Consider the following 27,577-nt stretch of genomic DNA (forward strand, 5'->3'; position numbering starts at 1 on the left):
CAAACAGGACAGTTTTGGTGGAGACCAACTAGAAGTTAGTTACAAACAGGACAGATTTGGTGGAGACCAACTAGAAGTTAGTTACATACAGGACAGTTTTGGTGGAGACCAACTAGAAGTTAGTTACAAACAGAACAGTTTTGGTGGAGACCAACTAGAAGTTAGTTACAAACAGGACAGTTTTGGTAGAGACCAACTAGAAGTTAGTTACATACAGAACAGTTTTGGTGGAGACCAACGAGAAGTTAGTTACAAACAGGACAGTTTTGGGTGGAGACCAACTAGAAGTTAGTTACAAACAGGACAGATTTGGTGGAGACCAACTAGAAGTTAGTTACATACAGAACAGTTTTGGTGGAGACCAACTAGAAGTTAGTTACAAACAGGACAGTTTTGGCGAGACCAACTAGAAGTTAGTTACAAACAGGACAGTTTTGGTGGAGACCAACTAGAAGTTAGTTACATACAGAACAGTTTTGGTGGAGACCAACTAGAAGTTAGTTACAAACAGGACAGTTTTGTGGAGACCAACTAGAAGTTAGTTACAAACAGGACAGTTTTGGTGGAGACCAACTAGAAGTTAGTTACATACAGAACAGTTTTGGTGGAGACCAACTAGAAATTGTTACAAACAGGACAGTTTTGGTAGAACCAACCCAGAAGTTAGTTACATACAGGACAGTTTTGTGAGACCAACCAGAAATTGAATATTAAACCTTTTATTAAACCTTAAACCTAATTTCTCCTCCTCCTCCTCCCCTCTGTGCCTTTCCATTCCTCCTCCTCCGTCCTCTTCGTCTCCTCCTCCTCCCCTCTGTGCCTTTCCATTCCTCCTCCTCCATCCTCTTCGTCTCCTCCTCCCTCTGTAGCTGTACATGGTTCAGTACCATGCTGGAGTCTCTGATAGCTGATAAAAGTGGTTCTAAGAAGACTCTCCGGTAGAGACAGCTGTCTGGAGGGGACCCACCATCATGGACATGGAGAAGTTCCACAGAGAGTCCTTCTTCTATACTCACCTGCTCAACTTCAGCGGTAAGGAGACCGTAGAGACAGACTTCAGCTGTAAGGAGACCGGTAGAGACAGACTTCAGCTGTAAGGAGACCGGTAGAGACAGACTTCAGTGGTAAGGAGACCGGTAGAGACAGACTTCAGCGGTAAGGAGACCGCAGAGACAGACTTCAGCGGTAAGGAGACCGGTAGAGACAGACTTCAGCGGTAAGGAGACCAGTAGAGACAGACTTCAGGGGTAAGGAGACAGACTTCAGGGTAGAGACAGACTTCAGGGGTAAGGAGACCGGTAGAGACAGACTTCAGCGGTCAGGAGACCGATAGAGACAGACTTCAGCGGTAAGGGAGACCGGTAGAGACAGACTTCAGCGGGGTCAGGAGACCGGTAGAGACAGACTTCAGCGGTAAGGAGACCGGTAGAGACAGACTTCAGCGGTAAGGAGACCGGTAGAGACAGACTTCAGCGGTAAGGAGACCGGGTAGAGACAGACTTCAGCGGTAAGGAGACCGTAGAGACAGACTTCAGGGGGCAGGAGACCGGTAGAGACAGACTTCAGCGGTAAGGGAGACCGGTAGAGACAGACTTCAGCTGTAAGGAGACCGGGTAGAGACAGACTTCAGCGGTCAGGAGACCGGTAGAGTACAGAGTCTACATCCCAGATGGCACCACTTTAGACCAGAGGACATAGGATGATGCAGCCGGTACACTCCTGCTCCCCCCCTCCCTCTGTCCCCTCTCTACCCTACCCCTCCCTCTGTCCCCTCTCTACCCCCTACCCCCGTCCGTCTGTCCCCTCTCTAACCCTTTGTCCCCTCTCTACCCCTAACCCTCCGTCTGTCCCCTCTCTAACCCTTTGTCCCCTCTCTACCCCTCCGTCTGTCCCCTCCTCACCCCTCTGTCTGTCCCCCTGTCCCCTCTCTACCCCTACCCTCCATCTGTCCCCCTCTCTAACCCTCCGTCTGTCCCCTCTCTACCCCTCCGTCTGTCCCCTCTCTAACCCTCCCTCCCTCTGTCCCCTCTCTAACCCTCCCTCTGTCCCCTCTCTAACCCTCTGTCCCCTCTCTAACCCTCTGTCCCCTCTCTAACCCTCTGTCCCCTAACAGAGACCCTACAGCAGTGCTGTGACCTGTCTCAGCTGTGGTTCAGAGAGTTCTTCCTGGAGCTGACCATGGGTGGCAGGATCCAGTTCCCCATCGAGATGTCCATGCCTTGGATCCTCACAGACCACATTCTGGAGACCAAGGAGGCCTCTATGATGGAGTAAGATACCATGTTAGAGCAGTGTGTGTGTGTGTCCGTCTGAAACACACTCCTGTTGGGCGGTTTCCGATGTTCATACCCGTCGAAACTAAAATAAATACATTGTGAAAAGTTATACATATACAGGTACACATGTCATTTCAAATAAAATCTAACTTTGTCTCCTTCACCCAAATCCAGATAGCAGGTGTTCTTAAAGAACTGCAAAATCTGACCCCCACAAATCAGCCGGGCTAGACAATCTGGACCCTCTCTTTCTAAAAATTATCTGCCAAAATTGTTGCAACCCTATTACTAGCCTGCCTCTCTTCGTATCGTCTGAGATCCCCAAAGATTGAAAGCTGCCGCGGTCATCCCCCTCTTCAAAGGGGAGTCACTCTAGACCCAAACTGCTACAGACCTATATCTAGTGATTTTCTGATCCACCTCTATGCAGACAACACCATTCTGTATACTTCGGGCCCTTCTTTGGACACTGTGTTAACTAACCTCCAGATGAGCTTCAATGCCATACAACTCTCCTTCCGTGGCCTCCAACTGCTTTTAAAGGCAAGTAAAACTAAATGCATGCTATTCAACCGATTGATGCCTGCACCTGCCTGCACATCCAGCATCACTACTCTGGACAGTTCTGACTTGAATATGAATATGTAGACAACTACATATACCTAGGTGTCTGGTTAGACTATAAACTCTCCTTCCAGACTCACATTAAACATCTCCAATCCAAAATTAAATCTAGAATCAGCTTCCTATTTGGCAGCAAAGCATCCTTCACTCATGCTGCCAAACAAACCCTCGTAAACTGACCATCCTACCGATCCTCGACTTCGATGTCATCTATAAAATAGCCTCCAACACTCTACTCAACAAATTGGATGCAGTCTATCACAGTGCCATCAGTTGTCACCAAAGCCCCATATACCACCCACCATTGCGACCTGTACGCTCTCGTTGGTTGGCCCTCGCTTCATACTCGTCGCCAAACCCACTGGCTCCAGGTCATCTACAAGTCTCTGCTAGGTAAAGGCCCGCCTTATCTCAGCTCACTGGTCACCATAGCAGCACCCACTGCGTAGCAGCGCTCCAGCAGGTATATCTCACTGGTCACCCCCAAAGCCAATTCCTCCTTTGGCCGCTTTTCCTTCAAGTTCTCTGCTGCCCATGACTGGAACAAACTGCAAAATCCCTGAAGCTGGAGACTCACATCTCCCTCACTAATTTAAGCACCAGCTGTCAGAGCAGCTCACAGATCACTGCACCTGTACATAGCACATCTGTAAACAGCCCATCCAACTACCTCATCCTCATATTGTATTTATTTATTCATTCATCTTGCTCCTTTGCAACCCAGTATCTGTGCCAGCACATTCATCTTCTGCACATCTATCACTCCAGTGTTTAATTGGTTAATTGTAATTACTTCACCATCATGGTCAATTTAGTGCCTTACCTCCCTTATCTTACCTCATTTGCACACACTGTTTAAAGACTTTTTATATTGTATTATTGACTGTATTTTTTGTTTTACTCCATGTGTAACTCTGTGTTGTTTGTGCTGCACTGCTTTGCTTTATCTTGGCCAGGTCACAGTTGTAAATGAGAACATGTTCTCAACCAGCCCAGCTGGTTAAATAAAGGTGAAATTAATTAATGAATTAAAAACGGTGAAATGTTTACTTACAAGTCCTTAACCAACAAAGCAAGAAAGAGTTAAGAAAATACTTACTGAATAAACTAAAGTAAAAAATAATAAAAAGTAACACAATAAAATAAAAATAACGAGGCTATTTACAAGGGCTACCAGTACCGAGTCAATGTGTGGGAGTACAGGTTAGTCGAGGTCATTTGTACATGTAGGTAGAGGTAAAGTGACTATGCATAGACAATAAATAGTGAGTAGCATCAGTGTAAAGACAAAGGGGGGTCAGTGTAAATGGTCCGTGTGGCCATTTGATGAAATGTTGAGTCTTTGACATTCTTTGGTGTATTATGAAGGTCCTGGATGGCAGGAAGCTTGGCCCCAGTGATGTACTGGGCCGTTCGCACTACCCTCTGTAGCGCCTTACGGTCAGATGCCGAGTAGTTGCCATACCAGGCAGTGATGCAACCGGTCAGGATGCTCTCGATGGTGCAGCTGTTGGACTTTTTGAAGATCTGAGGACCCATGCCAAATGTTTTCAGTCTCCTGAGGGGAATAGGCTTTGTCATGCCCTCTTCACGACTGTCTTGGTGTGTTTGGACCATTCTAGTTTGTTGGTGATGTGGACACCAAGGAACTTGAAACTCTCGACCCGCTCCACTACTCCCGTCGATGAGATTGGGGGCATGCTCGGCCCTCTTTTTTTCTTTTTCTTTTTCTCGGCATCTCCTTTGTCTTGATCACGTTGAGGAAGAGGTTATCTGACAAAATCTATGTCCTGTCCTCTCTCATTGCTACAAAATGAAATGTATTTTTCGTCCTCCAGGTATGTGCTGTATCCTCTGGACCTCTATAATGACAGTGCCCACTACGCCCTGACCAAGTTCAAGAAGCAGTTCCTCTACGATGAGATAGAAGCAGAGGTATGTAGTTCACCGTGAGACTAGTGATCACTACAGCAGAGGTATGTAGTTCACCATGAGACTAGTCATCACTACAGCAGAGGTAACTAGTTCACCATTAGACTAGTCATCACTACAGCAGAGGTAACTAGTCATTAGACTACTACAGCAGAGGTAACTAGTTCACCATTAGACTCGTCATCACTACAGCAGAGGTAACTAGTTCACCATTAGACTAGTCATCACTACAGCAGAGGTAACTAGTCATCACTACAGCAGAGGTAACTAGTTCACCATTAGACTAGTCATCACTACAGCAGAGGTAACTAGCTCACCATTATACTCACTACAGCAGAGGTAACATCACTACAGCAGAGATAACTAGTTCACCATTAGACTAGTGATCACTACAGCAGAGGTAACTAGCTCACCATTAGACTAGTCATCACTACAGCAGAGGTAACTAGTTCACCATTAGACTCGTCATCACTACAGCAGAGATAACTAGTTCATCACATTAGACTAGTGATCACTACAGCAGAGGTAACTAGTCATCACCATTAGACTAGTCATCACTACAGCAGAGGTAACTAGTTCACCATTAGACTAGTCATCACTACAGCAGAGGTAACTAGTCATCACTACAGCAGAGGTAACTAGTTCACCATTAGACTAGTCATCACTACAGCAGAGGTAACTAGTTCACCATGAGACTAGTGATCACTACAGCAGAGGTAACTAGTTCACCATTAGACTAGTCATCACTACAGCAGAGGTAACTAGTCATCACTACAGCAGAGGTAACTAGTTCACCATTAGACTAGTCATCACTACAGCAGAGGTAACTAGTTCACCTAGTCATCACTACAGACTACCATTAGTCATCACTACAGCAGAGGTAACTAGTCATCACTACAGCAGAGGTAACTAGTTCAACATTAGACTAGTCATCACTACAGCAGAGGTAACTAGTTCACCATTAGACTAGTCATCACTACAGCAGAGGTAACTAGTTCAACATTAGACTAGTCATCACTACAGCAGAGGTAACTAGTCATCACTACAGCAGAGGTAACTAGTTCACCATTAGACTAGTGATCACTACAGCAGAGGTAACTAGTTCACCATTAGACTAGTCATCACTACAGCAGAGGTAACTAGTCATCACTACAGCAGAGGTAACTAGTTCACCATTAGACTAGTCATCACTACAGCAGAGGTAACTAGTCATCACTACAGCAGAGATAACTAGTTCAACATTAGACTAGTCATCACTACAGCAGAGGTAACTAGTTCAACATTAGACTAGTCATCACTACAGCAGAGGTATGTAGTTCAACATTAGACTAGTGATCACTACAGCAGAGGTAACTAGTTCAACATTAGACTAGTCATCACTACAGCAGAGATAACTAGTTCAACATTAAACTAGTCATCACTACAGCAGAGGTAACTAGTTCACCATTAGACTAGTCATCACTACAGCAGAGGTAACTAGTCATCACTACAGCAGAGGTAACTAGTTCAACATTAGACTAGTGATCACTACAGCAGAGGTAACTAGTGATCACTACAGCAGAGGTAACTAGTTCAACATTAGAGGTAACTAGTGATCACTACAGCAGAGATAACTAGTTCAACATTAGACTAGTGATCACTACAGCAGAGGTAACTAGTTCACCATTAGACTAGTCATCACTACAGCAGAGGTAACTAGTTCACCATTAGACTTGTCATCACTACAGCAGAGGTAACTAGTTCACCATTAGACTAGTCATCACTACAGCAGAGGTAACTAGTTCACCATTAGACTAGTGATCACTACAGCAGAGGTAACTAGTCATCACTACAGCAGAGGTAACTAGTCATCACTACAGCAGAGGTAACTAGTTCAACATTAGACTAGTGATCACTACAGCAGAGGTAACTAGTTCAACATTAGACTAGTCATCACTACAGCAGAGGTAACTAGTTCACCATTAGACTAGTCATCACTACAGCAGAGGTAACTAGTCATCACTCACAGCAGAGGTAACTAGTCATCACTACAGCAGAGGTAACTAGTTCACCATTAGACTTGTCATCACTCCATGAGTCTTGACAATTAATGCCCATATCTTTGTTCCTTGATTCTTGCAGGTCAACCTGTGTTTTGATCAGTTTGTCTACAAGCTGGCTGATCAGATATTTGCCTACTACAAGATTCTAGCTGGAAGGTACGTGGACTATATCAGACGAGTGACCTAAATACTAGAGGCCGACTAGTGACCTAAATACTAGAGGTCTAGAGACTAGTGACCTAAATACTAGACCTAAATACTAGAGTCGACTAATTATGATTTTTCAACGCTGATACCGTTTATTGGAGGACCAAAAAAGCCGACCTACCGATTAATCGGCTGATTTAAAAATATATATATTTGTAATAATGATAATTACAACAATACTGAATGAACAATGAACACTTTTATTTTAACTTAATATAATACATAAATAAATAATGGAACATGTTCCATTTGGTTTAAATAATGAAAAAATAAATTGTTGGAGAAGAAAATAAATGTGCAATATGTGCTATGTAAGAAAGCTAACGTTTCAGTTCCTTGCTCAGAACATGAGAACATATGAAAGCTGGTGGTTCAATATTCCCAGGTAAGAAGTTTTAGGTTGTAGTTTTTATAGTAATTATGAGCTTAGACTATTTCTCTCTGTACCATTTGTATTTCATATACCTTTGACTATTGGATGTTCTAATAGGCACTTTAGTATTGCAAGTCTAATCTCAGGAGTTGATAGGCTTGAAGTCATAAACAACGCTATGCATCAAAGCATTGCTAAGAGCTGCTGGCAAACGCAGTAAAGTTTGAATGAATGTTTACAAGCCTGCTGCTGCCTACCATCGCTCAGTCAGACTGCTCTATCAAATATCAAATCATAGACGTATTTATAACATAGTAAACACAGAAATACGAGCCTTAGGTCATTAATATGGTCAAATCCAGAAACGATCATTTTGAAAACAAGATGTTTATTCTTTCAGTGAAATACAGAACCGTTCTGTATTTTATCTAAAGGGTGGCATCCATCAGTCTAAATATTCCTGTTACATTGTACAACCTTCAATATATGTCATAATTATGTAAAATTCTGGCAAATTGGTTCGCAATGAGCCAGGCGGCCCAAACTGTTGCATATACACTGACTCTGTGTGCAATGAACGCAAAAGAAGTGACAAAGCATTTCGCTACACTCGCATAAACATCTGCCAACCATGTGTATGTGACAAATAAAATTTGATTTGAAAAATTTCACCTGGTTAATATTGCCTGCTAACCTGGATTTATTTTAGCAAAATATGCAGGTTTAAAAATATATACTTCTGTGTATTGATTTCAAGAAAGGCGTTGATGTTTATGGTTAGGTACATATGTGGAAAGATTGTGCTTTTTTCGGCAATGCGCTTTTGTTAAATCATCCCCGTTTGTCGAAGTAGGCTGTGATTGGATGATAAATTAACAGGCACCGCATAGATTATATGCAACGCAGGACAAGCTAGTTAACCTAGTAATATCATCAACCATGTGTGGTTAACTAGTGATTATGTGAAGATTGATTGTTTTTTACAAGATAAGTTTAATGCTCGCTAGCAACTTACCTTGGCTCCTTGCTGCACTGTAACAGGTGGTCAGCCAGCCACGCAGTCTCCTCGTGGAGCAATGTAATCAGCCATGATCGGTGTCCAAAAAGGCTGATTACCGATTGTTATGAAAACTTGAAATCAGCGCTAATTAATTGGCCGATTAGTCTGTCGACCTCTAGTATCAACTGTTGGAAAAACAAGTGAAAACACTTGAATCGCTCAGAGACAAGCAGGGCCTCTGACTGTTTAGTCCATCAGACACTGTCAGGTCGATCTTCTTACATTGTTATTGAAAATGCTTGGGCCGGAAACTAAAACACAAACACAATTGATGAGCTTCTTTGTAAAGTTTCTATAAAATAGACATTCTTACCCGCCAATGCCAAAATTGGCCCACATTTGGCGAGTGGCGGATGTTAATTTTCTAGCCTGGAGACTGATACTCTGTCAGATAAAAGCTTGATTCCTTCCTCAGTCTGTTGCTGGACAAGCGTCTGAGAGCAGACTGTCCAGGGAGCCAACATCCCCTGGCCCGCGTCAACCGCTACGAGACCCTGCTGAAACAACGCCACGTTCAGGTAACCCCTGACCTCTGACCCCTAACCCTACCCCTCCAGCCTACGAGACCCTGCTGAAACAACGCCAACAGGTAACCCTCTGACCCCTGCCCGCGTCCAACCGCTACGAGACCCTGCTGAAACAACGCCACGTTCAGGTAACCCTCTGACCCCTGGCCCGCGTCCAACCGCTACTAGACCCTGCTGAAACAACGCCACGTTCAGGTAACCCTCTGACCCCTAACCCTCCAACCGCTACGAGACCCTGCTGAAACAACGCCATGTACAGGTAACCCTCTGACCCCTGGCCCGCGTCCAACCGCTACGAGACCCTGCTGAAACAACGCCACGTTCAGGTAACCCTCTGACCCCTAACCCTCCAACCGCTACGAGACCCTGCTGAAACAACGCCACGTTCAGGTAACCCTCTGACCTCTGACCCCTGACCCCTAACCCTCCAACCGCTACGAGACCCTGCTGAAACAACGCCACGTTCAGGTAACCCCCTGACCTCTAACCCCTGACCCCTAACCCTCCAACCGCTACGAGACCCTGCTGAAACAACGCCACGTTCAGGTAACCCTCTGACCCCTGGCCCGCGTCCAACCGCTACGAGACCCTGCTGAAACAACGCCATGTACAGGTAACCCTCTGACCCCTGACCCCTAACCCTCCAACCACTACGAGACCCTGCTGAAACAACGCCATGTACAGGTAACCCTCTGACCCCTGACCCTCCAACCGCTACGAGACCCTGCTGAAACAACGCCATGTACAGGTAACCCTCTGACCCCTAACCCTCCAACCGCTTCGAGACCCTGCTGAAACAACGCCATGTACAGGTAACCCTCTGACCCCTGACCCTCCAACCACTACGAGACCCTGCTGAAACAACGCCATGTACAGGTAACCCTCTGACCCCTGACCCCTAACCCTCCAACCGCTACGAGACCCTGCTGAAACAACGCCATGTACAGGTAACCCTCTGACCCCTGACCCCTACCCTCCAACCGCTACGAGACCCTGCTGAAACAACGCCATGTACAGGTGACCCCTGACCCCTAACCACTACGAGACCCTGCTGAAACAACGCCATGTACAGGTAACCCTCTGACCCCTGACCCCTAACCCTCCAACCACTACGAGACCCTGCTGAAACAACGCCATGTACAGGTAACCCTCTGACCCCTGACCCCTAACCCTCCAACCACTACGAGACCCTGCTGAAACAACGCCATGTACAGGTAACCCTCTGACCCCTGACCCTCCAACCGCTACGAGACCCTGCTGAAACAACGCCATGTACAGGTAACCCTCTGACCCCTAACCCTCCAACCGCTTCGAGACCCTGCTGAAACAACGCCATGTACAGGTAACCCTCTGACCCCTGACCCTCCAACCACTACGAGACCCTGCTGAAACAACGCCATGTACAGGTAACCCTCTGACCCCTGACCCCTAACCCTCCAACCGCTACGAGACCCTGCTGAAACAACGCCATGTACAGGTAACCCTCTGACCCCTGACCCCTAACCCTCCAACCGCTACGAGACCCTGCTGAAACAACGCCATGTACAGGTGACCCCTGACCCCTAACCACTACGAGACCCTGCTGAAACAACGCCATGTACAGGTAACCCTCTGACCCCTGACCCCTAACCCTCCAACCACTACGAGACCCTGCTGAAACAACGCCATGTACAGGTAACCCTCTGACCCCTGACCCCTAACCCTCCAACCACTACGAGACCCTGCTGAAACAACGCCATGTACAGGTAACCCTCTGACCCCCTGACCCTCCAACCGCTACCCGAGACCCTGCTGAAACAACGCCATGTACAGGTAACCCTCTGACCCCTAACCCTCCAACCGCTTCGAGACCCTGCTGAAACAACGCCATGTACAGGTAACCCTCTGACCCCTAACCCTCCAACCACTACGAGACCCTGCTGAAACAACGCCATGTACAGGTAACCCTCTGACCCCTGACCCCTAACCCTCCAACCGCTACGAGACCCTGCTGAAACAACGCCATGTACAGGTAACCCTCTGACCCCTGACCCCTAACCCTCCAACCGCTACGAGACCCTGCTGAAACAACGCCATGTACAGGTGACCCCTGACCCCTAACCACTACGAGACCCTGCTGAAACAACGCCATGTACAGGTAACCCTCTGACCCCTGACCCCTAACCCTCCAACCACTACGAGACCCTGCTGAAACAACGCCATGTACAGGTAACCCTCTGACCCCTGACCCCTAACCCTCCAACCACTACGAGACCCTGCTGAAACAACGGCATATACAGGTGACCCCTGACCCCTAACCACTACGAGACCCTTCACTGTGGTAATTCAATGATTCTTCTTCTTCTGGCATTCTCTGTAAATAAATAAATCAATAATAAATAAATCAATAATAAATACACACACACACACACACACACACACACACACACACATTTAATGCAACTGTGGAATGGTCGTTAAGACACTACCAGCTTACAGATGGTAGGTAATTATAACATGTGTATTGAAAACTTAGGACACTAAAGAGGCTTTTCTACTGACTCTGAAAAACACCAAAAGAAAGATGCCCGGGATCCCTGCTCATCTGCGTGAACGTGCCTTAGGCTGCAAGGAGGCATGAGGACTGCAGAAGTGGCCAGGGAAATAAATGACAATGTCCGTACTGTGAGACGCCTAAGACAGCGCTACAGGGAGACAGGACAGACAGCTGATCGTCCTCGCAGTGGCAGACCACGTGTAACAACACCTGCACAGGATCGGTACATCCAAACATCACACCTGCAGGGGACAGGTACAGGATGGCAACAACAACTGCCCGAGTTACACCAGGAACACACAATCCCTCCATCAGTGCTCAGACTGTCCTCAATAGTCTGAGAGAGGCTGGACTGAGGGCTTGTTGGCCTGTTGTAAGGCAGGTCCTCACCAGACATCACCGGCAACAACGTGGCCTATGGGCACAAACCCACATTGCTGGACCAGACAGGACTGGCAAAAAGTGCTCTTCACTGAAAACGAGTCGCGGTTTTGTCTCACCAGGGGTGATGGTCGGATTCGCGTTTATCGTCGAAGGAATTAGCGTTACACCGAGGCCTGTACCCTGGAGAGGGATCGATTTGGAGGTGGAGGGTCCGTCATGGTCTGGGGCGGTGTGTCACAGCATCATCGGACTGAGGTTGTTGTCATTGCAGGTAATCTCAATGCTGTGCGTTACAGGGAAGACATCCTCCTCCCTCATGTGGTACCCTTCCTGCAGACTCATCCTGACATGAACCTGCCACCAGCCATACTGCTCATTCTGTGCATGATTTCCTGCAAGACAGGAATGTCAGTGTTCTGCCATGGCCAGCGAAGAGCCCGGATCGCAATCCCATTGAGCACGTCTGGGACCTGTGTGATCGAAGTGTGAGGGCTAGGGCCATTCCCCTCGGAAATGTCTGGAAACTTGCAGGTTCCTTGGTGGAAGAGGATGGTAACATCTCACAGCAAGAACTGGCAAATCTGGTGCAGTGCATCAGGAGGAGATGCACTGCAGTACTTAATGCAGATGGTGGCCACACCTGATACTGACTGTTACTTTTGATTTTGACCCCCCCCCCTTTGTTCAGGGACACATTATTCAATGTCTGTGGAACTTGTTCAATTTAGGTCTAAGTTGTTGATTAATTTTATGTTCATACAAATATTTACACATGTTAAGTTTGTTGAAAATTTTAAGCAGTTGACAGTAAGAGGACGTTTCCTCTTACTGGGTCGTTTGTGTCTCATGTTGGTCCTCCCCTCTCTAGCTGCTGGGTTGTGTCTGTCATGTTGGTCCCTCTCCTCTCTAGCTGCTGGGTCGTTTGTGTCTCATGTTGGTCCCTCCCCTCTCTCTAGCTGCTGGGTTGTGTCTGTCATGTTGGTCCCTCTCCTCTCTAGCTGCTGGGTCGTTTGTGTCTCATGTTGGTCCCTCTCCTCTCTAGCTGCTGGGTCGTTTGTGTCTCATGTTGGTCCCTCCCCTCTCTAGCTGCTGGGTTGTGTCTGTCATGTTGGTCCCTCTCCTCTCTAGCTGCTGGGTCGTTTGTGTCTCATGTTGGTCCCTCTCCTCTCTAGCTGCTGGGTCGTTTGTGTCTCATGTTGGTCCCTCCCCTCTCTCTAGCTGCTGGGTTGTGTCTGTCTGTCATGTTGGTCCCTCTCCTCTCTAGCTGCTGGGTCGTTTGTGTCTCATGTTGGTCCCTCTCCTCTCTAGCTGCCCTAACAGTCCTGGGTTGTGTCTGTCTGTCATGTTGGTCCCTCGTCTCTCTAGCTGCTGGGTCGGTTGTGTCTCATGTTGGTCCCTCTCCTCTCTAGCTGCTGGGTCGTTTGTGTCTCATGTTGGTCCCTCTCCTCTCTAGCTGCCCTAACAGTCCTGGGTTGTGTCTGTCTGTCATGTTGGTCCCTCTCCTCTCTAGCTGCTGGGTCGTTCCATAGACCTGACCCGTTTGATCACCCAGAGAGTGTCTGCTGCTCTCTACAAGTCTCTGGAGCTGGCCATCAACCGCTTCGAGCTGCGGGACCTCACATCCATGCGTGGTACGACCTGCTTTATGTCTCTCTGTGTCTGTGTTATTTATTGACTGTCCACTGTGTAACAGGAACTAGAAGGTCTGATGAACATCAACTGTATGACCCACGAGCTGTCTTCTCCTCCTTCCTTGTAACAGGAACTAGAAGGTCTGATGAACATCAACCGTATGACCCACAAGCTGCTGTCTAAGTTCCTGTTGGTCCCTGGACAGTATGGACGCCATGTTCCGGGTTGGCCAATCACAATGTCTCCGCCCCCTACGGGTCGCATCACACTCCATGTCTTCTGGGAACTCAACTACGATTTCCTCCCCAACTACTGCTACAACGGATCTACTAACAGGTAACACAACTACACACAACTAATGCTACAACGGATCTACTAACAGGTAAAAACTACACACAACTACTGCTACAACTACTGCTACAATGGATCTACTAACAGGTAAAAACTACACACAACTACTGCTACAACGGATCTACTAACTGTTCTTGTCTACAGCAGAGGGGGTTATGTCTGTCTGTCATTTCTACCTGTTCTTGGTAACAACAGAGGGGTTATGAAGGATTTCTACCTGTTCTTGGTAACAGCAGAGGGGTTATGAAGGATTTCTACCTGTTCTTGGTAACAGCAGAGGGGTTATGAAGGATTTCTACCTGTTCTTGGTAACAGCAGAGGGGGTTATGAAGGATTTCTACCTGTTCTTGGTAACAGCAGAGGGTTATGAAGGATTTCTACCTGTTCTTGGTAACAGCAGAGGGGTTATGAAGGATTTCTACCTGTTCTTGGTAACAGCAGAGGGGTTATGAAGGATTTCTACCTGTTCTTGGTAACAGCAGAGGGGTTATGAAGGATTTCTACCTGTTCTTGGTAACAGCAGAGGGGGTTATGAAGGATTTCTACCTGTTCTTGGTAACAGCAGAGGGGGTTATGAAGGATTTCTACCTGTTCTTGATAACAGCAGAGGGGTTATGAAGGATTTCTACCTGTTCTTGGTAACAGCAGAGGGGTTATGAAGGATTTCTACCTGTTCTTGGTAACAGCAGAGGGGTTATGAAGGATTTCTACCTGTTCTTGGTAACAGCAGAGGGGGTTATGAAGGATTTCTACCTGTTCTTGGTAACAGCAGAGGGGGTTATGAAGGATTTCTACCTGTTCTTGGTAACAGCAGAGGGGTTATGAAGGATTTCTACCTGTTCTTGGTAACAGCAGAGGGGTTATGAAGGATTTCTACCTGTTCTTGGTAACAGCAGAGGGGGTTATGAAGGATTTCTACCTGTTCTTGGTAACAGCAGAGGGGGTTATGAAGGATTTCTACCTGTTCTTGGTAACAGCAGAGGGGGTTATGACGGATTTCTACCTGTTCTTGGTAACAGCAGAGGGGTTATGAAGGATTTCTACCTGTTCTTGGTAACAGCAGAGGGGTTATGAAGGATTTCTACCTGTTCTTGGTAACAGCAGAGGGGTTATGATAGATTTCTACCTGATGGGGGAGAGAGAGGGAGGGGATAGAAACCAGCTGGCTCCCTGATGGGGGAGAGAGAGGAGGGGATAGAAACCAGCTGGATCCCTGATGGGGGAGAGAGAGGGGGTAGAAATTTCAGCTGGATCCCTGATGGGGAGAGAGAGAGAGGGAGGGGATAGAAACCAGCTGGATCCCTGATGGGGAGAGAGAGGGAGGGGGTAGAAACCAGCTGGATCCCTGATGGGGGAGAGAGAGAGGGAGGGGATAGAAACCAGCTGGATCCCTGATGGGGGAGAGAGAGGAGGGGGTAGAAACCAGGTGGATCCCTGATGGGGGAGAGAGAGGGAGGGGATAGAAACCAGCTGGATCCCTGATGGGGAGAGAGCAGGGGGGAGGGGGTAGAAACCAGCTGGCTCCCTGATGGGGGAGAGAGAGAGGGAGGGGATAGAAACCAGCTGGATCCCTGATGGGGGAGAGAGAGGGAGGGGTAGAAACCAGCTGGATCCCTGATGGGGGAGAGAGAGAGGGGAGGGATAGAAACCAGCTGGATCCCTGATGGGGGAGAGAGAGGAGGGGGTAGAAACCAGCTGGATCCCTGATGGGGGAGAGAGAGAGGGAGGGATAGAAACCAGCTGGATCCCTGATGGGGGAGAGGGAGGGGGTAGAAACCAGCTGGATCCCTGATGGGGGAGAGAGAGGAGGGGATAGAAACCAGCTGGATCCCTGATGGGGAGAGAGGGGGAGGGGGGGAGAGGGTAGAAACCAGGTGGATCCCTGATGGGGGAGAGAGAGGGAGGGGATAGAAACCAGCTGGATCCCTGATGGGGGAGAGAGAGGGAGGGGGTAGAAACCAGCTGGATCCCTGATGGGGGAGAGAGAGAGGGAGGGGATAGAAACCAGCTGGATCCCTGATGGGTGAGAGAGAGGGGAGGGGGTAGAAACCAGGTGGATCCCTGATGGGGGAGAGAGAGAGGGGGTAGGGTTGGATCCCTGAGGGGGAGAACCAGGTGGATCCCTGATGGGGGAGAGAGGGGGGGGTAGAAACCAGGTGGATCCCTGATGGGGAGAGAGAGAGGGGGTAGGGGATGGGTAGAAACCAGGTGGATCCTGATGGGGGAGAGAGGGGAGGGTAGAAACCAGGTGGATCCCTGATGGGGGAGAGGGGAGGAGGGGGTAGAAACCAGCTGGATCCCTGATGGGGGAGAGAGAGGGGGATAGAAACCAGGTGGATCCCTGATGGGAGAGAGAAAGGGGGGTAGAAACCAGCTGGATCCCTGATGGGGGAGAGAGAGAGGGGGTAGAAAACCAAGTGGATCCCTGATGGGGGAGAGAGAGAGGGGCGTAGAAACCAGGTGGATCGCTGATGGGGGAGGGAGGGGGTAGAAACCAGCTGGATCCCTGATGGGGGAGAGAGAGGGGGGGTAGAAACCAGGTGGATCCCTGATGGGGGAGAGAGACAGGAGGGGGTAGAAACCAGCTGGATCCCTGATGGGGTGGGAGAGAGAGGGGGTAGAAACCAGGTGGATCCCTGATTGGGGAGAGAGAGGGGGTAGAAACCAGGTGGATCCCTGATGGGGGAGAGGGAGAGGGGGGTAGAAACCAGGTGGATCCCTGATGGGGGAGAGAGGAGGGTAGAAACCAGGTGGATCCCTGATGGGGAGAGAGAGGAGGGGGTAGAAACCAGGTGGATCCCTGATGGGGAGAGAGAGGAGGGTAGAAACCAGGTGGATCCCTGATGGGGGAGAGAGAGGGGGGAGGAGGGGGTAGAAACCAAGTTGATCCCTGATGGGGGAGAGAGAGGGGGATAGAAACCAGGTGGATCCCTGATGGGGAGAGAAAGGGGGGTAGAAACCAAGTTGATCCCTGATGGGGGAGAGAGAGGGGTAGAAACCAGGTGGATCCCTGATGGGGGAGAGAGAGGGGGGGGAAACCAAGTTTATCCCTGATGGGGGAGAGAGAGGGGGGGAGAAACCAGGTGGATCCCTGATGGGGGAGAGAGAGGGGTAGAAACCAGGTGGATCCCTGATGGGGGAGAGAGGGGGGGTAGAAACCAGGTGGATCCCTGATGGGGGAGAGAGGGGGGTAGAAACCAGGTGGATCCCTGATGGGGGATAGAGAGGGTAGAAACCAAGTTGATCCCTGATGGGGTAGAAACCAGGTGGATCCCTGATGGGAGAGAGAGAGAGAGGGGGAGGAGGGGGTAGAAACCAGGTGGATCCCTGATGGGGAGAGAGAGAGGGGGTAGAAACCAGGTGGATCCCTGATGGGGGAGAGAGAGGAGGGGGTAGAAACCAGGTGGATCCCTGATGGGGGAGAGAGAGGGGGTAGAAACCAGGTGGATCCCTGATGGGGGAGAGAGGAGGGGTAGAAACCAGGTGGATCCCTGATGGGGGAGAGAGAGGAGGGGGTAGAAACCAGGTGGATCCCTGATGGGGGAGAGAGAGGGGGGGTAGAAACCAGGTGGATCCCTGATGGGGGAGAGAGGGGTAGAAACCAAGTTGATCCCTGATGGGGAGAGAGAGGGGGTAGAAACCAGGTGGATCCCTGATGGGGGAGAGAGGGGGGTAGAAACCAAGTTGATCCCTGATGGGGGAGAGAGAGGGGGGTAGAAACCAGGTGGATCCCTGATGGGGGAGAGAGAGGGGGGTAGAAACCAAGTTTATCCCTGATGGGGGAGAGAGAGGGGGAGAAACCAGGTGGATCCCTGATGGGGGAGAGAGGGGGGGGGGTAGAAACCAGGTGGATCCCTGATGGGGGAGAGAGAGGGGGGTAGAAACCAGGTGGATCCCTGATGGGGAGAGAGAGGGGGGGTAGAAACCAGGTGGATCCCTGATGGGGGATAGGGAGGGGGTAGAAACCAAGTTGATCCCTGATGGGAGAGAGAGAGGGGGGGTAGAAACCAGGTGGATCCCTGATGGGAGAGAGAGAGAGAGGGGGAGGAGGGTAGAAACCAGGTGGATCCCTGATGGGGAGAGAGAGGGGGGGTAGAAACCAGGTGGATCCCTGATGGGGGAGAGAGAGGGGTAGAAACCAAGTTGATCCCTGATGGGGGAGAGAGGGGGAGGTGGGGGTAGAAACCAGGTGGATCCCTGATGGGGAGAGAGAGAGAGGGGGTAGAAACCAGCTGGATCCCTGATGGGGGAGAGAGATGAAATGTAGAAACCAGGTGGATCCCTGATGGGAGAGAGGGCTCTCTGGGTAGAAAATAGCTGGATCCCTGATGGGGAGAGAGAGAGGGGGGTAGAAACCAGGTGGATCCCTGATGGGGGAGAGGAGGAGGGGGTAGAAACCAGCTGGATCCCTGATGGGGGAGAGAGAGAGGGGTAGAAACCAGCTGGATCCCTGATGGGGGAGAGAGGTCAGTAGAAACCAGGTGGATCCCTGATGGGGGAGAGAGGTCAGTAGAAACCAGGTGGATCCCTGATGGGGGAGAGAGAGGGGGGTAGAAACCAGGTGGATCCCTGATGGGGGAGAGAGAGGGGGGTAGAAACCAGGTGGATCCCTGATGGGGGAGAGAGAGGGGGGTAGAAACCAGGTGGATCCCTGATGGGGAGAGAGAGAAACCAGGTGGATCCCTGATGGGAGAGAGGGGGGGGTAGAAACCAGGTGGATCCCTGGGGAGAGTGTTTGATGGGGAGAGAGAGAGGGGTAGAAACCAGGTGGACTTGTTTTAAGTTCTTAATTACCATCATTAAATGTATATTCCTGTCTCCTGTCGTTGTGAGGGCTCTCTGTGGTTAATGGGAAAATATTAATTATTCATTGGAACACCCAATCTCTCTCTTCTCTTTCCTCTCTAGGTTCGTCCGCACGGTCTTGCCCTTCTCTCAGGAGTTCCAGAGGGACAAGCCTGCCCAACGCCCAGCCCCAGTACCTGTACGGGTCAAAGGTCAGTATAACCCTAAATAGCCCCAGTCCGGGTCAAAGGTCAGTACAACCCTACCCAGCCCCAGTGGGGTCAAAGGTCAGTATAACCCTACCCAGCCCCAGTACCTGTACGGACAACTGTCTGTTTGACTCCAAGTACCTTGGGGAGGGCCCTGACCTTAAATATCTCATCCAGGCCTGTCTGTTTGACTCCAAGTACCTTGGGGAGGGCCCTGACCTTAAATATCTCATCCAGGCCTGTCTGTTTGACTCCAAGTACCTTGGGGAGGGCCCTGACCTTAAATATCTCATCCAGGCCTGTCTGTTTGACTCCAAGTACCTTGGGGAGGGCCCTGACCTTAAATATCTCATCCAGGCCTGTCTGTTTGACTCCAAGTACCTTGGGGAGGGCCCTGACCTTAAATATCTCATCCAGGCCTGTCTGTTTGACTCCAAGTACCTTGGGGAGGGCCCTGACCTTAAATATCTCATCTAGGCCTGTCTGTTTGACTCCAAGTACCTTGGGGAGGGCCCTGACCTTAAATATCTCATCCAGGCCTGTCTGTTTGACTCCAAGTACCTTGGGGAGGGCCCTGACCTTAAATATCTCATCCAGGCCTGTCTGTTTGACTCCAAGTACCTTGGGGAGGGCCCTGACCTTAAATATCTCATCCAGGCCTGTCTGTTTGACTCCAAGTACCTTGGGGAGGGCCCTGACCTTAAATATCTCATCCAGGCCTGTCTGTTTGACTCCAAGTACCTTGGGGAGGGCCCTGACCTTAAATATCTCATCCAGGCCTGTCTGTTTGACTCCAAGTACCTTGGGGAGGGCCCTGACCTTAAATATCTCATCTAGGCCTGTCTGTTTGACTCCAAGTACCTTGGGGAGGGCCCTGACCTTAAATATCTCATCCAGGCCTGTCTGTTTGACTCCAAGTACCTTGGGGAGGGCCCTGACCTTAAATATCTCATCCAGGCCTGTCTGTTTGACTCCAAGTACCTTGGTTGCTGTGGTGATAATCCTTCTCAGCATATTTCTCTGGCTGACATATGCATTACCAAACTAACAAACAATACAAAAAGTTAAAATACTCTCAATGAATGATTTGTAAAACAGAGTCAGAGTCAAGCCCCCTACGGTGTAGTGGAACACTTCTCCTCCAGTCCCCTACGGTGTAGTGGAACACTTCTCCTCCAGTCCCCTACAGTGTAGTGGAACACTTCTCCTCCAGTCCCCTACAGTGTAGTGGAACACTTCTCCTCCAGTCCCCTACAGTGTAGTGGAACACTTCTCCTCCAGCCCCCTACAGTGTAGTGGAACACTTCTCCTCCAGTCCCCTACAGTGTAGTGGAACACTTCTCCTCCAGCCCCCTACATTTACATTACATTTAAGTCATTTAGCAGAACGCTCTTATCCAGAGCGACTTACAAATTGGTGAATTCACCTTATGACATCCAGTGGAACAGCCACTTTACAATAGTGCATCTAAATCTTTTAAGGGGGGGTGAGAAGGATTACTTTATCCTATCCTAGGTATTCCTTAAAGAGGTGGGGTTTCAGGTGTCTCCAGAAGGTGGTGATTGACTCCGCTGTCCTGGCGTCGTGAGGGAGTTTGTTCCACCATTGGGGGGCCAGAGCAGCGAACAGTTTTGACTGGGCTGAGCGGGAACTGTACTTCCTCAGTGGTAGGGAGGCGAGCAGGCCAGAGGTGGATGAACGCAGTGCCCTTGTTTGGGTGTAGGGCCTGATCAGAGCCTGGAGGTACTGCGGTGCCGTTCCCCTCACAGCTCCGTAGGCAAGCACCATGGTCTTGTAGCGGATGCGAACTTCAACTGGAAGCCAGTGGAGAGAGCGGAGGAGCGGGGTGACGTGAGAGAACTTGGGAAGGTTGAACACCAGACGTGGCTGCGGCGTTCTGGATGAGTTGTAGGGGTTTAATGGCACAGGCAGGGAGCCCAGCCAACAGCGAGTTGCAGTAATCCAGACGGGGAGATGACAAGTGCCTGGATTAGGACCTGCGCCGCTTCCTGTGTGAGGCAGGGTCGTACTCAGCGGATGTTGTGGAACACTTCTCCTCCAGTCCCCTACAGTGTAGTGGAACACTTCTCCTCCAGTCCCCTACAGTGTAGTGGAACACTTCTCCTCCAGTCCCCTACAGTGGAGTGGAACACTTCTCCTCCAGTCCCCTACAGTGGAGTGGAACACTTCTCCTCCACCACTGAGCGATTACAGCAACAGCAACTCAGAGCTGACAGACAGGGAGGGAGTGAGAAAGCGAATATTGTAGGGGAAAATTCTGGCATAACTTTCTCCCTGTTTCCCTCTCTCTCGCTCTCTTTTCTATCCCTCTGTCTCCCTCTCTCCACCTTCTTCAGGCTCTGAATCTGGGGTACAGCAGTATCTTTAGTTTCTACAGGCCCTTAACTTCCTGTCTCCCTCTACCTCTCCCCTCTCTACAGGCCCTTAACGTCAAATCAAATCAAATTTATTTATATAGCCCTTCGTACATCAGCTGATATCTCAAAGTGCTGTACAGAAACCCAGCCTAAAACCCCAAACAGCAAGCAATGCAGGTGTAGAAGCACGGTGGTTAGGAAAAACTCCCTAGAAAGGCCAAAACCTAGGAAGAAACCTAGAGAGGAACCAGGCTATGTGGGGTGGCCAGTCCTCTTCTGGCTGTGCCGGGTAGAGATTATAACAGAACATGGCCAAGATGTTCAAATGTTCATAAATGACCAGCATGGTCGAATAATAATAAGGCAGAACAGTTGAAACTGGAGCAGCAGCATGGCCAGGTGGACTGGAGACAGCAAGGAGTCATCATGTCAGGTAGTCCTGGGGCATGGTCCTAGGGCTCAGGTCCTCCGAGAGAGAGAAGGAGAGAATTAGAGAACGCACACTTAGATTCACACAGGACACCGAATTGGACAGGAGAAGTACTCCAGATATAACAAACTAACCCCAGCCCCGACACATAAACTACTGCAGCATAAATACTGGAGGCTGAGACAGGAGGGGTCAGGAGACACTGTGGCCCCATCCGAGGACACCGCCGGACACGGCCAAACAGGAAGGATATAACCCCACCCACTTTGCCAAAGCACAGCCCCCACACCACTAGAGGGATATCTTCAACCACCAACTTACCATCCTGAGACAAAGCTGAGTATAGCCCGCAAAGATCTCCGCCATGGCACAACCCAAGAGGGTGTGCCAAACCAGACAGGATGACCACATCAGTGAATCAACCCACTCAGGTGACGCACCCCCTCCAGGGACGGCATGAGAGAGCCCCAGTAAGCCAGTGACTCAGCCCCTGTAATAGGGTTAGAGGCGTCCTGTCTCCCTCTACCTCTCCCCTCTCTACAGGCCCTTAAATTGCTGTCTCCCTCTAACTCCCCCTCTCTAAAGGCCCTTAACTTCCTGTCTCCCTCTACCTCTCCCCTCTCTACAGGCCCTTAACTTCCTGTCTCTCTCTACCTCTCCCCTCTCTACAGGCTCTGAACCTGGCGTACAGCAGTATCTTTGGTTTCTACAGACACTTTGTTGGTCCTCCTCACATCAAGGCCATGTGTCGTCTGCTGGGGTACCAGGGCATCGCTGTGGTCATGGAGGAACTGCTCAAAGTGGTCAAGAGCCTGGTGAGAAAGGAGAAGGGATGGGGGAGGGGTGGGATGAGTGAGGGGTGGAGGGTAAGTGGGCGAGAGGGGGATGGAGAGTGGGGGTGGGAGGGAGGGCGGGCGGGTGAGTAGAGGGAGGGTGGGATGGAGGGAGGAGGAATTGGCAGTGGGTGTGGGGAGAGGGAGGAGGAATGGAGAGGGAGGAGGAATGGAGGGAGGGAGGAGGAATGGAGAGTGGAGAGAGGGAGGGAGGAGGAATGGAGAGAGGGGGGAGGAGGAATGGAGAGAGGGAGGGAGGAGGAATGGAGAGTGGAGAGAGGGAGGGAGGAGGAATGGAGAGAGGGGGAGGAGGAATGGAGGGTGGAGGAATGGAGAGAGGGAGGGAATGGAGAGAGGGAGGGAGGAGGAATGGAGAGTGGAGAGAGGGAGGGAGGAGGAATGGAGAGTGGAGAGGAGGGAGGAGGAATGGGAGGGGGAGGAGGAATGGAGGGAGGGTGAATGGAGGGAGGAGGAATGGAGAGTGGAGAGAGGGAGGGAGGAGGAATGGAGAGAGGGAGGGAGGAGGAATGGAGAGTGGAGAGAGGGAGGGAGGAGGAATGGAGAGTGGAGAGAGGGAGGGAGGAGGAATGGAGAGGGAGGAGGAGGAATGGAGGGAGGGGGGAATGGAGAGAGGGAGGGAGGAGGAATGGAGAGTGGAGAGAGGGAGGGAGGAGGAATGGAGAGTGGAGAGAGGGAGGGGAGGAATGGAGAGAGGGAGGGAGGAGGAATGGAGAGTGGAGAGAGGGAGGGAGGAGGAATGGAGAGTGGAGAGAGAGAGGGAGGAGGAATGGAGAGAGAGGGGGAGGAGGAATGGAGGGAGGGGGGAATGGAGAGAGGGAGGGAGGAGGAATGGAGAGTGGGGAGAGTGGGGGAGGAGGAATGGAGAGAGGGAGGGAGGGGAGGAATGGAGAGTGGAGAGAGGGAGGGATGAGGAATGGAAAGTGGAGAGAGGGAGGGAGGAGGAATGGAGAGTGGAGAGAGGGAGGGAGGAGGAATGGAGAGGGGGAGGAGGGAGGAGGGATGGAGAGAGGGGGGAGGAATGGAGATAGGGAGGGAGGAATGGAGAGTGGAGAGAGGAAGGGAGGAGGAATGGAGAGAGGGGGGGAGGAGGAATGGAGGGAGGAGGGATGGAGAGAGGGAGGAAGAGGAATGGAGAGTGGAGAGAGGGGGGCAAGAGGAATGGAGAGTGGAGAGGGAGGGAGGAGGAATCCAGCTCCAGGGCACCATCATGCAGCATGTTATTACCCCCCCCTCAGCTCCAGGGCACCATCATGCTGTATGTTATTAACCCCCCCTCAGCTCCAGGGCACCATCATGCAGTATGTTATTAACCCCCCTCAGCTCCAGGGCACCATCATGCAGTATGTTATTAACCCCCCCCCAGCTCCAGGGCACCATCATGCTGTATGTTATTACCCCCTCAGCTCCAGGGCACCATCATGCAGTATGTTATTAACCCCCCTCAGCTCCAGGGCACCATCATGCTGTATGTTATTACCCCCCTCAGCTCCAGGGCACCATCATGCTGTATATTATTAACCCCCCCCTCAGCTCCAGGGCACCATCATGCAGTATGTTATTAACCCCCCCCCAGCTCCAGGGCACCATCATGCTGTATGTTATTAACCCCCCTCAGCTCCAGGGCACCATCATGCAGTATGTTATTAACCTCCCCCCTCAGCTCCAGGGCACCATCATGCAGTATGTTATTAACCCCCCTCAGCTCCAGGGCACCATCATGCAGTATGTTATTAACCCCCCCCTCAGCTCCAGGGCACCATCATGCAGTATGTTATTAACCCCCCCCATGCTCCAGGGCACCATCATGCAGTATGTTATTAACCCCCCTCAGCTCCAGGGCACCATCATGCAGTATGTTATTAACCCCCCTCAGCTCCAGGGCACCATCATGCAGTATGTTATTAACCCCCCCCCTCAGCTCCAGGGCACCATCATGCAGTATGTTATTACCCCCCTCAGCTCCAGGACACCATCATGCAGTATGTTATTAACCCCCCCCTCAGCTCCAGGGCACCATCATGCAGTATGTTATTAACCCCCCCCCCCCATCAGCTCCAGGGCACCATCATGCAGTATGTTATTAACCCCCCCCAGCTCCAGGGCACCATCATGCTGTATGTTATTAACCCCCCCATCAGCTCCAGGGCACCATCATGCAGTATGTTATTAACCCCCCCCCCCTCAGCTCCAGGGCACCATCATGCTGTATGTTATTAACCCCCCTCAGCTCCAGGGCACCATCATGCTGTATGTTATTAACCCCCCCCCTTAGCTCCAGGGCACCATCATGCAGTATGTTATTAACCTCCCCCCCAGCTCCAGGGCACCATCATGCTGTATGTTATTACCCCCCCCTCAGCTCCAGGGCACCATCATGCTGTATGTTATTAACCCCCCCCTCAGCTCCAGGGCACCATCATGCAGTATGTTATTAACCTCCCCCCTCAGCTCCAGGGCACCATCATGCAGTATGTTATTAACCCCCCTCAGCTCCAGGGCACCATCATGCAGTATGTTATTAACCCCCCCTCAGCTCCAGGGCACCATCATGCAGTATGTTATTAACCCCCCCCCTCAGCTCCAGGGCACCATCATGCAGTATGTTATTAACCCCCCTCAGCTCCAGGGCACCATCATGCAGTATGTTATTAACCCCCCCTCAGCTCCAGGGCACCATCATGCAGTATGTTATTAACCCCCCCCTCAGCTCCAGGGCACCATCATGCAGTATGTTATTAACCCCCCCTCAGCTCCAGGACACCATCATGCAGTATGTTATTAACCCCCCCAGCTCCAGGGCACCATCATGCTGTATGTTATTACCCCCCCTCAGCTCCAGGGCACCATCATGCTGTATGTTATTAACCCCCCCTCAGCTCCAGGGCACCATCATGCAGTATGTTATTACCCCCCCCTCAGCTCCAGGGCACCATCATGCAGTATGTTATTAACCCCCCTCAGCTCCAGGGCACCATCATGCAGTATGTTATTAACCCCCCCCCCTCAGCTCCAGGGCACCATCATGCAGTATGTTATTAACCCCCCCAGCTCCAGGGCACCATCATGCTGTATGTTATTAACCCCCCCCCTCAGCTCCAGGGGCACCATCATGCAGTATGTTATTAACCCCCCCCTCAGCTCCAGGGCACCATCATGCTGTATGTTATGCAGTATGTTACCCCCCCCTCAGCTCCAGGGCACCATCATGCTGTATGTTATTAACCCCCCTCAGCTCCAGGGCACCATCATGCAGTATGTTATTAACCTCCCCCCTCAGCTCCAGGGCACCATCATGCTGTATGTTATTAACCCCCCCCTCAGCTCCAGGGCACCATCATGCAGTATGTTATTAACCCCCCCCCCTCAGCTCCAGGGCACCATCATGCAGTATGTTATTAACCCCCCCCTCAGCTCCAGGGCACCATCATGCTGTATGTTATTAACCCCCCTCAGCTCCAGGGCACCATCATGCAGTATGTTATTAACCTCCCCCCCCTCAGCTCCAGGGCACCATCATGCTGTATGTTATTAACCCCCCCCTCAGCTCCAGGGCACCATCATGCAGTATGTTATTAACCTCCCCCCCCAGGGCACCATCATGCAGTATGTCAGCTCCAGGGCACCATCATGCAGTATGTTATTAACCTCCCCCCTCAGCTCCAGGGCACCATCATGCTGTATGTTATTAACCTCCCCCAGCTCCAGGGCACCATCATGCAGTATGTTATTAACCCCCCCCCTCAGCTCCAGGGCACCATCATGCAGTATGTTAAGACCCTGATGGAGGTGATGCCTAAGATCTGCCGTATGTTATTAACTCCCCAGGGCACCACGCAGTACGGCTCGCCGGGTGAGTCCGGAGAGACAAGGAGCCTTCAATATCTGTTAGATATTTATATAATTAAAGGTTTTAGCAAGGCAAAGTGGACTACAGTAGCTAGCCATTAAGAGTGTCCTTAATCGATGCCTTGATTTGTTTAACTGACGCTCCAGCCGTCATCCAGTCTCTCTCCCCCTGCAAGGTATCCTGGAGTTTTTCCACCACCAGCTGAAGGACATAGTGGAGTACGCCGAGTTGAAGACCGTCTGCAGTTCCAGAATCTCAGGGCAGGTGGGCAATGCACTGCTCTTCTGTCTGCTCAGCGAACAGAGCCTGGTAAGAACCACGACCCCAACACGTCTACACAACCCCAACACGTCTACACAACCACGTCTCCACACATTCACGATTAACCCCAACACGTCTACACAACCACATGACCCCAACACGTCTACACGACCCCAACACGTCTACACAACCACAACACGTCTACACGACCCCAACACGTCTACACGACCCCAACACGTCTACACGACCCCAACACGTCTACAACCACAACACGTCTGCACGACCCCAACACGTCTACACAACCACAACCACGTCTACACATTCACGTTACCCCCTCAACACGTCATGCACATGTTACCCCAACACGTCTACACAACCACAACCCCAGGGCACACATGCTACACAACCACAACCCCCAACACGTCTACACAACCACAACCACGTCTACACGACCCCAACACGTCTACACAACCACGTCTACACAACCACAACCATCGTCTACACAACCACAACCACATCTACATTAACGACCCCAACACGTCTACACAACCACGTCTACACAACCACACCACGTCTACACAACCACAACCACGTCTACACAACCCCAACACGTCTACACAACCACAACACGTCTACACGACCCCAACATGCGTCTGTTACAACGACCCAGGGCAACACGTCTACACGACCCCAACACGTCTACACGACCCCAACACGTCTACACAACCCCAACACGTCTACACAACCACAACCACGTCTACACATTCACGACCCCAACACGTCTACACAACCCCAACACGTCTGTAGTACAACCACAACCCCAACACGTCTACACAACCACAACCACGTGCTACACAACCACAACCAC

General features: G+C 50.7%; 1 pseudogene; it reads left to right on the forward strand.

Moving 5' to 3' along the window:
- Positions 1-869: 869 nt before the first annotated feature.
- Positions 870-27,516, forward strand: LOC135534063 (cytoplasmic FMR1-interacting protein 1 homolog; annotated as a pseudogene).
- Positions 27,517-27,577: the final 61 nt, after the last annotated feature.

Source organism: Oncorhynchus masou, unplaced genomic scaffold (assembly GCF_036934945.1).
Source record: "Oncorhynchus masou masou isolate Uvic2021 unplaced genomic scaffold, UVic_Omas_1.1 unplaced_scaffold_2963, whole genome shotgun sequence".
Lineage (NCBI taxonomy): Eukaryota > Metazoa > Chordata > Actinopteri > Salmoniformes > Salmonidae > Oncorhynchus > Oncorhynchus masou.